Raw genomic sequence first — 14,470 nt, 5'->3', positions numbered from 1 at the left:
TTCTTAATGTGATCCCAGCATCCTCTAGGACGTATGAGAAAACAAATAACGCACACACGAGGAGGAGAGAACAAAGGAAGCTATAAGGAGGGGAGGGGAGGGGAGGGGGGGGGGAGGTAAGGTAGTAAAGGGATATTGGATAAACTACAACCTTATACATATTCATTAATGTACCAGTAGTTAGAAGTAGAAGAGCTCTAACAGAAACCACAAAGCTTATCTAAAGCCACACCACACTGGATATGCCCAATCTCATTTGATCTTTGAAGCAAAGCAGTATTGGACTTTGTTACTACCAAGCAGTCTCTCATCCATGTATTATCAGATTCTTTAGGTGTTTTTAAACTACCAACACCCTTTTCTTGGTACTGTACATTTCATTTTTACACATATTCTTTTATGTACCAGAAGTTAGAAGTAGAAGAGCTCTAACAGAAACCACGAGCTCATCTACAGCCACAGCACACTGGATTTGCCCAATCTCTCCTGATCATGGAAGCTGAGCAGTGTTGGTCCTGGTTTTAGTACTTGGATGGGAGACCACCAGGAAATACCAGGAGCTGTGTGTATTTTTACAATACCAACACCGTTCTCTTGATGCATTCCATTTTGAAACATTGGGGCAGATCTATTAAGCCTGGTGAACTGATAAAGTGCAAGGTGATAAAGTACCAGCCAGTCAGCTCCTAACTGTCATTTTTCAAACCCAGCCTGTGACATGGCAATTAGGAGCTGATTGGCTGGTACTTTATCACCATGCAAATTATCATTTCACCAGGTTTAATAAATCGTCCGCTTATTCATTTATGTACGAGTAGTTAGAAGTAGAAGAACTCTAACAGAAACCACTAAACTCATCTACAGCCACACCACACTGTATATGCCCAATATCACCTGATCTTAGGCCTGGTTTGTTCTTGGATGTGAGACCACCTGGGAATACCCGGTGCTGTAGGTAGTTTTATACTACCAACACCGTTCTCTTGATGCATTCTATTTTGAAACTTATTCATTGATGTAGAAGTTAGAAACAGCAAAAATCATCTACAGCCGCATCACACTGGATATGTCCAATCCAGTGGCGTAACTAGAAATTTTTCTCCCCCAAGCCAAAAAATTCTTCGGCGCCCCCCCCCCCCCCTTCATGCTCCATAATTGGGAGCAAGAAAGGGATAAATATGCGCGCGCCCAAGGCGCGCGCGTCAAAAAAGGGGCGTGGTTTTGTTGGAGTGGGCGTGGTTTCACATAACGGGGCGTGGCATTGCAGGAAAAGACTACCTTATACCCCAGTTTTGCAACCTGCACGCCCATACGTTGGCCACCACAGGAAAGAAAAATAATCCTGATTCATGCCCCTTATTTGTCATTTTTCCTCCTTATAGTAATGCCCAGTATACATTATGCCACATACTGCAATGGCCCTTAGACATTATGCCGCACACAATAATGCACGACACAATATGCACACACTGTAATGCCCCCGACACATTATGCCACACACCGTAATGTCTGTGACACATTATGCCACACACCGTAATGCCTGTGACACATTATGACAGGAATCGCAATGCCCGTTATACATTATGCTACACACTGCAATGCCCCTGATACATTATAGCACATACAATGCCTGTGACACATTATGACACACACCGCAATGTCCGTGATACATTATGCCACACACTGCAATGCCCGATACATTATAGCACATACAATGCCTGTGACACATTATGCCACACACTGCAATGACCTTGAGACATTATACCACAATGCCCGTGATATAGTATACCATACACCGTAATGCCTGTGACACATACCGCAATGCCCTGCCCGTTATACCCTATGCCACACATCGCAATGCCCGTTATGTATTATGCCACACTGCAATGACCCTGAGACATTATACCACATACCACAATGCCCGTGATATAGTATACCACACACCGTAATGCCTGACACATTATGACACACACCGCAATGTCCGTGATACATTATGCCACACACTGCAATGACCCTGAGACATTATACCACATATCACAATGCCCGCGATATAGTATACCATACACCGTAATGCCTGCGACACATTATGACACACACCGCAATGTCCGTGATACATTATGCCACACACCGTAATGCCCATTACACATTAAGTCCTACAGTAAGGCTTCTAATTACTTTTCAATTACCTGCTCGTTGTCAGGGGTTTCATGCACTGGGTGTCATGCTCGTTGCCAGGGGTTTCATGCTCTTGGTTCCATGCACGGTGCCAGGGGTTTTCATGCTCAGGGTGTCATGCTCGTTGCCAGGGATTTCATGCACTGGGTGTCATGCTCGTTGCCAGGTGTTTCATGCACTGGGTGTCATGCTCGTTGCCAGATGTTTTATGCACTGGGTGTCATGCTCGTTGCTAGGAGGTAGTCCTTGTTGCTAGGGCTGTGCTCCCAGTGCCACATATGTCCCCAGTGCCAGATATTCCCCCACGGTGCCAGGTACTTACATGCCTTAGTGCCAAATATAGTCCCCCCCCCCATGTGCCAGGTACACATATGCCCCCAGTGCCAGATATTCCCCCCCAGTGCCATATATGCCCCCAGTGCCAGATATTCCCCCCAGTGCCATATATGCCCCCCATGCCATATATGCCCCCAGTGCCAGATACCCCCCCCAGTGCCATATATGCCCCCAGTGCCAGATATTCCCCCCCAGTGCCATATATGCCCCAGTGCCAGATATCCCCCCAGTGCCAGATATGCCCCCAGTGCCAGATATTCCCCCCAGTGCCAGAAATGCCCCAGTGCCAGATATTCCTCCCTCCCCCCCCGTGCCATATATGCCCCCAGTGACAGATATTTACCGCCCCCCCCCCCCGCCGTCGCTTTTTGGAGGGACACGGAGGGCACAGCTCGTCTCTCCTGTGTCCCTCCTGCTGCATCATCTCCGGCGGCCGCGGGTCTAATAGGGGGAAGTGCCGGTTCGTGAGCCAATTAGAGCTGTGTGCCCTCCGTGTCCCTCCAAAAAGCGGCGGAGGGAAGGAGACTGCAGACTGACATGCGGACGCTCGTCCGCATGTCAGTCTGTTGTAAATCAGTGGCGCACCCGCAGCCCCTCGCCCCCAAGCCACCGCGAGGACTGCGGAGGCAGTAGTTACGCCACTGGTCCAATCTCATCTGATGATGGAAGCTAAGCAGTGTTGTGCCTGGTTTGTTTTTGGATTTCAAGTCCTGCCTTCTGGTTTGGCCACGGCACCTCGGATATTCACCAAGGTCATGGCCGTGATGACGACCCTTCACCATCAGAGAATCAGGATCCTGCCAAATCTGGACGACTTGCTGATCCTGGTGAACTCCCAAGAGGTTCTCCACAGTTATCTGGAACTGGCAGTCCAATTCCTAAAAGTCCACGGGTGGCTCATCAACTGAAAAAAGTCCTCGCTGGTCCCTGCTCGGAACATTGTGCACCTAGGGGCACTGCTGGACACACACAGCCAACAATTGTTTCTGTCTCCAGAGAAAGTCCTGAAAATTCAGGACAGTATCGTCCTCTCTCGCCCAAGAGTGTTGATACACACAGCGAAGTACTAGACCTCATGGTGTCGGCTTTCGATATGGTAGAGTACGCTCAATTTCATTACCGCCCTCTGCAGAGGTTAATCCTCTCCAAGTGGGACGGCCTGCCTCATCGGATGATGTCTCAAATGATCTCCTTGACTCCGGAGGTTCGTCTGACACTGAGCTGGTGGCTACAGGACCAACAGTTGAGCAGGGGCCATCCCTTCTGGATCTCCAACTGTGTCCTCCTGACAATGGATGCCAGTCTTTTGGGCTGGGCCATGGTGTTGGAGCAACACTTTCTCCAGGGTCGGTGGACCAGGGAGGAATCTCTCCTCCTGATATACATTCTGGAATTGCAGGCAGTGTTCAATTAATTGACACTGGCCCTGCCTCTAGTACAGAACAGGCCTGTTCAAGTACAATCTGACAACGCCACCACGGTAGTGTACACAAATCATCAAGGCGGCACTCGAAACTGCATGGCAAAGCTGGAAGTATCAAAAATCCTCCGTTGGGTAGAAAGTCATCTGACAGCAATATCGGCAGTGTTCATTCCCGGAGTCCTCAACTAGGAAGCGGATTTCCTCAGTCGTCAGGACGTTCACGCTGGAGAGTGGAGAGGCCGCAGCAGAAATGTCAGCACTGGTGTCAGTAGGTGACTGAGGCAGGGATGACTGGGAGATAGTGGATGACTGAAGCATGTATGAGTGGGAGATAGTGGGTGACTGAGGCCGGGGTGACTGGGAGATAGTGGGTGACAGGGAGATAGTGGGTTACTGAGGGAGGGGTGATAGGAAGGGGTTGGGTAAGTATGGGAAGAAAGTGGGTGACAGGTATAATAAATGACTAAGGCAGGGGTGATAGGGAGATAGTGGATGACTGTGGCAGGGGTGACAGGGACAGTAAGAGACTGAGGCAGGGGTGACAGGGATAGTGGCTGACTGAGGCAGGGGTGACTGGGAGATAGTGGGTGACTGAGGCAGGGTTGACAGGGATAGTGGGTGACTGAAGCAGGGGTGATAGGGTGACAGTGGGTGACTAAAGCAGGGGTGACTGGTATAGTGGGTGACTGAGGCAGGGATCGCAGATATAGTGGTTGACTGAGGCAGCGGTGACTGGGAGATAGTGGGTAACTGAGGCAGGGGTGACAGGGAAAGTGTGTGACTCAGGCAGGGGTGATAGGGAGATAGTGGGCTGCATATCTCTGCCTCACTGCAGCAGCACATTCCTGCTTCAATGACAGCAGCACATCCCTACCTCACTTATAGCAGCACATCCCTGCCTCGCTGACAGCAGCACATCCCTGCCTCGCTGACAGCAGCACATCCCTGCCTCGCTGACAGCAGCACATCCCTGCTTCGCTGACAGCAGCACATCCCTGCTTCGCTGACAGCAGCACATCCCTGCCTCGCTGACAGCAGCACATCCCTGTCTCGCTAACAGCACCACAGCACTGCTTCGCTGACAGCAGCACATCACTGCTTCACTACCAGCAGCACCAATGTGTTTCTTCGTTGGTTGATAGAAGAAACATCTTACAAAAACTCTCCAGATTATTGACTTTTTTAAGTTTTTCTAGGAAACGTTTTAGATGAATGCTTATTAGCATTTGTCAGTATGTACTTTTGCAAAGTGTCTCTGTGGCGCAATCAGTTAGTGTGTACGGCTATTAACCAAAAGGTTGGTGGTTCAATCCCACCCAGGGACGTAATTGACCTTGTTATCAGATTTTGGTGATCTTTAAGTAGACAAGTCAAATTTCATACCCCCTGTTATGGTGTAGGGTACCTGGCCTTCTCTGATGTAATCAGAGTTAGATTTGATTCAATGATTTTATAAAAACATCTAGGAAGCACAATTTAGCAGTGGGTTGCAGAGAAAAAGAAATATGCTGGCAAAAAAATCAAATTGCGTGATTAAACAGCTCTTCATTTTCTGGCTTTATTTTTATGCTAACAAATTTGTTCTCTGAAAAGTGTCCACAAAGCCAAGTCTCTGATTAACACCTTTGTAGGGATGGTTTTTCACCTATTACTAAATTAAACTTGCTTCATTGGAAAAGCAGCAAGATGCATCCTCATTTCAATGTCTACTGAAATAATACAGGTTGAAACCAGGAAACATTAACGCCACTGCATCCTTGCTGCTTTCTCATGTGGAAGTCTGTTTAATGTGAAAACAAGGTGATATCTAATTAGCACACAGGTAAGGAATTACGAAAATCTTTATTTAAGGGTGAAGATGTTTCTCACAAAATTGTTGCCCCAATGCATCATTGAAATTCAAGCTGGAAAGATGATTTTAATATATCACTTGTACATTTTGTATTGCTCTTCTGGTGACAATGTAGTTTTTTTTGTCAATTACCATTTTAATAATAGGGTAAAGAAAATTAAGTGGATTTTTGAAAGAAAACTATACTGTCAATATACTATTAAAACAAATTAAAATGGTAAAAGTTATTGTACTTTAAGTAAAAATAAAAGAGCAAAAAAATCAATCCCAGTTTTGATTACTTAAATTAACAAAAAAAAATGCATATAGCAAAGGATAGTTTCAATCTGCCTACCTCTGGGTTATGGGTCCAGCATGCTTCCATTGCAGTACTCTGCTGCACATGTAAGTGCAAGAGATCCTGAAGCACTCACTCATCATGGGAAAGTACCAATGTGTTTATTCGTTGGTTGATGGAAGAAACATCTTACAAAAACTCTCCAGATTATTGATTTTTTAATGTTTTTCTAGGAAACGTTCTAGATGTATGCTTATTAGCCTTTGTCAGTATGTACATTTTGCAAAGTGTCTCTGTGGCGCAATCGGTTAGTGTGCTCGACTATTAACCAAAAGGTTGGTGGTTCAATCCCACCCAGGGACGTAATTGACCTTGTGATCAGATTTTGGTGATATTTAAGTAGACAAGTCAAAATTTCAAACCCCCTCTTATTGTGTAGGGTATCTGGCCTTCTCTGATGTAATCAGAGTTAGATTTGATTCAGTGATTTTATAAAAAACAGCTAGGAAGCACAATTTAGCAGTGGGTTGCAGAGAAAAAAAATATGCTGGCAGAAAAATCCAATTGAGTGATTAAACAGCTCTTCATTTTCTGGCTTTATTTTTATGCTAACAAATTTGTTCTCTGAAAAGTGTCCACAAAGCCAAGTCTCTGATTAACACCTTTGTAAGGATGGTTTTTCACCTATTACTAAATTAAACTTGCTTCATTGGAAAGGCAGCAAGATGCATCCTCATTTCAATGTCTACTGAAATAATACAAGTTGACACCAGGAAACATTAACGCCACTGCATCCTTGCTGCTTTCTCATGTGGAAGTCTGTTTAATGTGAAAACAAGGTGATATCTAATTAGCACACAGGTAAGGAATTAAGAAAATCTTTATTTAAGGGTGAAGATGTTTCTCACAAAATTGTTGACCCAATGCATCATTGAAATTCAAGCTGGAAAGATGAATTTAATATATCACTTGTACATTTTGTATTGCTCTTCTGGTGACAATGTAGTTTGTTTTTGTCAATTACCATTTTAATAATAGGGTAAAGAAAATGAAGTGGATTTTTGAAAGAAAACAATACTGTCAATATACTATTAAAACAAATTAAAATGGTAAAAGTTATTGTACTTTAAGTAAAAATAAAAGAGACAAAATATCAATCCCAGTTTTGGATTACTTTAATTAACAAAAAAAAAAAAGCATATAGCAGAGGATAGTTTCAATCTGCCTACCTCTGGGTTATGGGCCCAGCATGCTTCCATTGCAGTACTCTGCTGCACATGTAAGTGCAAGAGATCCTGAAGCACTCACTCATCATGGGAAAGTACCAATGTGTTTCTTCGTTGGTTGATGGAAGAAACATCTTACAAAAACTCTCCAGATTATTGACTTTTTAAAGTTTTGCTAGGAAACGTTTTAGATGAATGCTTAAAAGCCTTTGTCAGTATGGAATTTTGCAAAGTGTCTCTGTGGCGCAATCAGTTAGTATGTACGGCTATTAACCAAAAAGTTGGTGGGTCAATCCCACCCAGGGACCTAATTGACCTTGTTATCAGATTTTGGTGATCTTTAAGTAGACAAGTCAAAATTTCAAACCCCCTGTTATGGTGTTGGGTACCTGGCCTTCTCTGATGTAATCAGAGTTAGATTTGATTCAGTGATTTTATAAAAACAGCTAGGAAGCACAATTTAGCAGTGGGTTGCAGAGAAAAAAAATATGCTGGCAGAAAAATCCAATTGAGTGATTAAACAGCTCTTTATTTTCTTGCTTTATTTTTATGCTAACAAATTTGTTCTCTGAAAAGTGTCCACAAAGCCAAGTCTCTGATTAACACCTTTGTAAGGATGGTTTTTCACCTATTACTAAATTAAACTTGCTTCATTGGAAAGGCAGCAAGATGCATCCTCATTTCAATGTCTACTGAAATAATACAGGTTGACACCAGGAAACATTAACGCCACTGCATCCTTGCTGCTTTCTCATGTGGAAGTCTGTTTAATGTGAAAACAAGGTGATATCTAATTAGCACACAGGTAAGGAATTAAGAAAATCTTTATTTAAGGGTGAAGATGTTTCTCACAAAATCGTTGCCCCAATGCATCATTGAAATTCAAGCTGGAAAGATGATTTTAATATATCACTTGTACATTTTGTATTGCTCTTCTGGTGACAATGTAGTTTGTTTTTGTCAATTACCATTTTAATAAAAGGGTAAAGAAAATTAAGTGGATTTTTGAAAGAAAACTATACTGTCAATATACTATTAAAACAAATTAAAATGGTAAAAGTTATTGTACTTTAAGTAAAAATAAAAGAGCAAAAATATCAATCCCAGTTTTGATTACTTAAATTAACAAAAAAAATGCATATAGCAAAGGATAGTTTCAATCTGCCTACTTCTGGTTTATGGGTCCAGCATGCTTCCATTGCAGTACTCTGCTGCACATGTAAGTGCAAGAGATCCTGAAGCACTTACTCATCATGGGAAAGTACCAATGTGTTTCTTCGTTGGTTGATGGAAGAAAAATCTTACAAAAACTCTCCAGATTATTGACTTTTTAAAGTTTTTCTAGGAAACGTTTTAGATGAATGCTTATTAGCCTTTGTCAGTATAGACTTTTGCAAAGTGTCTCTGTGGCACAATCAGTAAGTATGTACGGCTATTAACCAAAAGGTTGGTGGTTCAATCCCACCCAGGGACCTAATTGACCTTGTTATCAGATTTTGGTGATCTTTACATAGACAAGTCAAAATTTCAAACCCCCTGTTATAGTGTAGGGTACCTGGCCTTCTCTGATGTAATCAGAGTTAGATTTGATTCAGTGATTTTATAAAAACAGCTAGGAAGCACAATTTAGCAGTGGGTTGCAGAGAAAAATAAAAATGCTGGCAAAAAAATCCAATTGAGTGATTAAACAGCTCTTCATTTTCTGGCTTTATTTTTATGCTAACAAATTTGTTCTCTGAAAAGTGTCCACAAAGCCAAGTCTCTGATTAACACCTTTGTAGGGATGGTTTTTCACCTATTACTAAATTAAACTTGCTTCATTGGAAAGGCAGCAAGATGCATCCTCATTTCAATGTCTACTGAAATAATACAAGTTGACACCAGGAAACATTAACGCCACTGCATCCTTGCTGCTTTCTCATGTGGAAGTCTGTTTAATGTGAAAACAAGGTGATATCTAATTAGCACACAGGTAAGGAATTAAGAAAATCTTTATTTAAGGGTGAAGATGTTTCTCACAAAATCGTTGCCCCAATGCATCATTGAAATTCAAGCTGGAAAGATTATTTTAATATATCACTTGTACATTTTGTATTGCTCTTCTGGTGACAATGTAGTTTGTTTTTGTCAATTACCATTTTAATAATAGGGTAAAGAAAATTAAGTGGATTTTTGAAAGAAAACAATACTGTCAATATACTATTAAAACAAATTAAAATGGTAAAAGTTATTGTACTTTAAGTAAAAATAAAAGAGCCAAAATATCAATCCCAGTTTTGGATTACTTCAACAAACAAAAAAATGCATATAGCAGAGGATAGTTTCAATCTGCCTACCTCTGGGTTATGGGCCCAGCATGCTTCCATTGCTGTACTCTGCTGCACATGTAAGTGCAAGAGATCCTGAAGCACTCACTCATCATGGGAAAGTACCAATGTGTTTCTTCGTTGGTTGATAGAAGAAACATCTTACAAAAACACTCCAGATTATTGACTTTTTTAAGTTTTTCTAGGAAACGTTTTAGATGAATGCTTATTAGCATTTGTCAGTATGTACTTTTGCAAAGTGTCTCTGTGGCGCAATCAGTTAGTGTGTACAGCTATTAACCAAAAGGTTGGTGGTTCAATCCCACCCAGGGACGTAATTGACTTTGTTATCAGATTTTGGTGATCTTTAAGTAGACAAGTCAAATTTCATACCCCCTGTTATGGTGTAGGGTACCTGGCCTTCTCTGATGCAATCAGAGTTAGATTTGATTCAGTGATTTTATAAAAACATCTAGGAAGCACAATTTAGCAGTGGGTTGCAGAGAAAAAGAAATATGCTGGCAAAAAAAACAAAATGCGTGATTAAACAGCTCTTCATTTTCTGGCTTTATTTTTATGCTAACAAATTTGTTCTCTGAAAAGTGTCCACAAAGCCAAGTCTCTGATTAACACCTTTGTAGGGATGGTTTTTCACCTATTACTAAATTAAACTTGCTTCATTGGAAAGGCAGCAAGATGTATCCTCATTTCAATGTCTACTGAAATAATACAGGTTGACACCAGGAAACATTAACGCCACTGCATCCTTGCTGCTTTCTCATGTGGAAGTCTGTTTAATGTGAAAACAAGGTGATATCTAATTAGCACACAGGTAAGGAATTAAGAAAATCTTTATTTAAGGGTGAAGATGTTTCTCACAAAATTGTTGACCCAATGCATCATTGAAATTCAAGCTGGAAAGATGATTTTAATATATCACTTGTACATTTTGTATTGCTCTTCTGGTGACAATGTAGTTTGTTTTTGTCAATTACCATTTTAATAATAGGGTAAAGAAAATGAAGTGGATTTTTGAAAGAAAACAATACTGTCAATATACTATTAAAACAAATTAAAATGGTAAAAGTTATTGTACTTTAAGTAAAAATAAAAGAGACAAAATATCAATCCCAGTTTTGGATTACTTTAATTAACAAAAAAAAATGCATATAGCAGAGGATAGTTTCAATCTGCCTACCTCTGGGTTATGAGCCCAGCATGCTTCCATTGCAGTACTCTGCTGCACATGTAAGTGCAAGAGATCCTGAAGCACTCACTCATCATGGGAAAGTACCAATGTGTTTCTTCGTTGGTTGATGGAAGAAACATCTTACAAAAACTCTCCAGATTATTGACTTTTTAAAGTTTTTCTAGGAAACGTTTTAGATGAATGCTTATTAGCCTTTGTCAGTACAGACTTTTGCAAAGTGTCTCTGTGGCGCAATCAGTTAGTATGTACGGCTATTAACCATAAGGTTGGTGGTTCAATCCCACCCAGGGACCTAATTTCCCTTGTTATCAGATTTTGGTGATCTTTAAGTAGACAAGTCAAAATTTCAAACCCCCTGTTACGGTGTAGGGTACCTGGCCTTCTCTGATGTAATCAGAGTTAGATTTGATTCAGTGATTTTATAAAAACAGCTAGGAAGCACAATTTAGCAGTGGGTTGCAGAGAAAAAAAATATGCTGGCAGAAAAATCCAATTGAGTGATTAAACAGCTCTTCATTTTCTGGCTTTATTTTTATGCTAACAAATTTGTTCTCTGAAAAGTGTCCACAAAGCCAAGTCTCTGATTAACACCTTTGTAAGGATGGTTTTTCACCTATTACTAAATTAAACTTGCTTCATTGGAAAGGCAGCAAGATGCATCCTCATTTCAATGTCTACTGAAATAATACAAGTTGACACCAGGAAACATTAACGCCACTGCATCCTTGCTGCTTTCTCATGTGGAAGTCTGTTTAATATGAAAACAAGGTGATATCTAATTAGCACACAGGTAAGGAATTAAGAAAATCTTTAGTTAAGGGTGAAGATGTTTCTCACAAAATCGTTGCCCCAATGCATCATTGAAATTCAAGCTGGAAAGATGATTTTAATATATCACTCGTACATTTTGTATTGCTCTTCTGGTGACAATGTAGTTTGTTTTTGTCAATTACCATTTTAATAATAGGGTAAAGAAAATTAAGTGGATTTTTGAAAGAAAACAATACTGTCAATATACTATTAAAACAAATTAAAATGGTAAAAGTTATTGTACTTTAAGTAAAAATAAAAGAGCCAAAATATCAATCCCAGTTTTGGATTACTTGAATTAACAAACAAAAAAATGCATATAGCAGAGGATAGTTTCAAGCTGCCTACCTCTGGGTTATGGGCCCAGCATGCTTCCATTGCTGTACTCTGCTGCACATGTAAGTGCAAGAGATCCTGAAGCACTCACTCATCATGGGAAAGTACCAATGTGTTTCTTCGTTGGTTGATAGAAGAAACATCTTGCAAAAACTCTCCAGATTATTGACTTTTTTAAGTTTTTCTAGGAAACGTTTTAGATGAATGCTTATTAGCATTTGTCAGTATGTTGTTCTGCAAAGTGTCTCTGTGGCGCAATCAGTTAGTGTGTACGGCTATTAACCAAAAGGTTGGTGGTTCAATCCCACCCAGGGACGTAATTGACCTTGTTATCAGATTTTGGTGATCTTTAAGTAGACAAGTCAAATTTCATACCCCCTGTTATGGTGTAGGGTACCTGGCCTTCTCTGATGTAATCAGAGTTAGATTTGATTCAGTGATTTTATAAAAACATCTTGGAAGCACAATTTAGCAGTGGGTTGCAGAGAAAAAGAAATATGCTGGCAAAAAAATCAAATTGCGTGATTAAACAGCTCTTCATTTTCTGGCTTTATTTTTATGCTAACAAATTTGTTCTCTGAAAAGTGTCCACAAAGCCAAGTCTCTGATTAACACCTTTGTAGGGATGGTTTTTCACCTATTACTAAATTAAACTTGCTTCATTGGAAAGGCAGCAAGATGTATCCTCATTTCAATGTCTACTGAAATAATACAGGTTGACACCAGGAAACATTAACGCCACTGCATCCTTGCTGCTTTCTCATGTGGAAGTCTGTTTAATGTGAAAACAAGGTGATATCTAATTAGCACACAGGTAAGGAATTAAGAAAATCTTTATTTAAGGGTGAAGATGTTTCTCACAAAATTGTTGACCCAATGCATCATTGAAATTCAAGCTGGAAAGATGATTTTAATATATCACTTGTACATTTTGTATTGCTCTTCTGGTGACAATGTAGTTTGTTTTTGTCAATTACCATTTTAATAATAGGGTAAAGAAAATGAAGTGGATTTTTGAAAGAAAACAATACTGTACCCAGTGGAGACTGGGTGCTTTTCAGGAGCTCTCCTGAGCTTTCTGACAGAAAGTATTTTGTTAGGTTTTTAATTTTCAGGGAGCACTGCTGGCAACAGACTCCCTCATCGAGGGACTGAGGGGAGAGAAGCAGCCCTACTCTCTGAGTTGCAAGGTCCTGCTTCTTAGGCTACTGGACACCATTAGCTCCAGTGGGATTGGTACGCAGGATCTCACCCTCGCCGTCCGTCCCAGAGCCGCGCCGCCGTCCCCCTCGCAGAGCCGGAAGATAGAAGCCGGGTGAGTATGAGAAGAAAAGAAGACTTCAGAGGCGGCAGAAGACTTCATGATCTTCACTGAGGTAACGCACAGCACTGCAGCTGTGCGCCTTTGCTCCCATACACCTCACATACTCCGGTCACTGTAAGGGTGCAGGGCGCAGGGGGGGCGCCCTGGGCAGCAATATAAACCTCTTTCGCAAAAATATAACATATATACAGCTGGGCACTTTATATATGTATAAGCCCCCACCAATTTTACAGTTTAAGCGGGACAGAAGCCCGCCTCCGAGGGGGCGGGGCTTCTCCCTCAGCACTCACCAGCGCCATTTTTTCTCCACAGCACCGCTGAGAGGAAGCTCCCCGGACTCTACCCTGCTTATACCACGTTAGACAAGAGGGTTGAAAAGAGGGGGGGCATATAAGAGATGCTGTCCTATATATGTGTGTATGCAAACTACAGGTGGTGCTGCAGGGCCCACACCCTTTTACTTGTCTTGTAGAGCAGCTCTGAAGCTGTTACAGTGCCCAGCTGCTGCAAGAAATCAGCTTGAATGCTTCAGGGGCTTGGGCATGGCCAACATGAGCCCCACACCGAAGGAGGGTGGGGGTGTTTAATGCAAACTTGGGGTTATCCAAGCGCCGCAAAAGGCCGCCATGCCCTGCATGCCCCTTTTCTCTTTTCATATACAGATGAGGGTTCCAGACAACTTTGGCCCATTGCTTGGATGACATCACCGTATGCAAATCCGTCTGCTGCAGACCTTCCCCCAGGAATGCTTGCAATAGTTGTTGCATATGGTTTAATGTCTGAGGATGCTTCAGTATTAGGCAGCCTTCCGCCCTCCCATGTTCATCTGAAAAGATGTGGTCTCCCTGCAGTTGTTGTCCCCAGACGAGAGTTCCCTTGTGCTTCCTCAGTTAAATCTCCTTAACTTGACGGGGGTGTGCCCGAGCAGCCACCCTCCCCAGCCCTATCCCAACACATACTTATCTTGCATATGAGATCTCTTGATCATGAAGATAGTTCTCACAGGTTGAGGTTCATCCTGGCCCCGCTCCCCGCTGGAGAGCGCTGATGGGGACAGCAGCGGGGCTTCAGCAGAAGGGTGAGTACGTGTGGCCAGAGACCTCCCTTCCCATGTGCAGGCCTGCAGAGTCTGCCGCGCAGGATGGGGCATGTGGCATGTGGCACTCTCCCTCCCAGGGGCTCTTCCAGATGTAGC

The sequence above is a fragment of the Pseudophryne corroboree genome, unplaced genomic scaffold (assembly GCF_028390025.1).
Source record: "Pseudophryne corroboree isolate aPseCor3 unplaced genomic scaffold, aPseCor3.hap2 scaffold_1110, whole genome shotgun sequence".
Classification (NCBI taxonomy): domain Eukaryota; kingdom Metazoa; phylum Chordata; class Amphibia; order Anura; family Myobatrachidae; genus Pseudophryne; species Pseudophryne corroboree.
The sequence above is the reverse complement of the archived record's forward strand: the minus strand, read 5'-3'. Positions refer to the sequence as shown.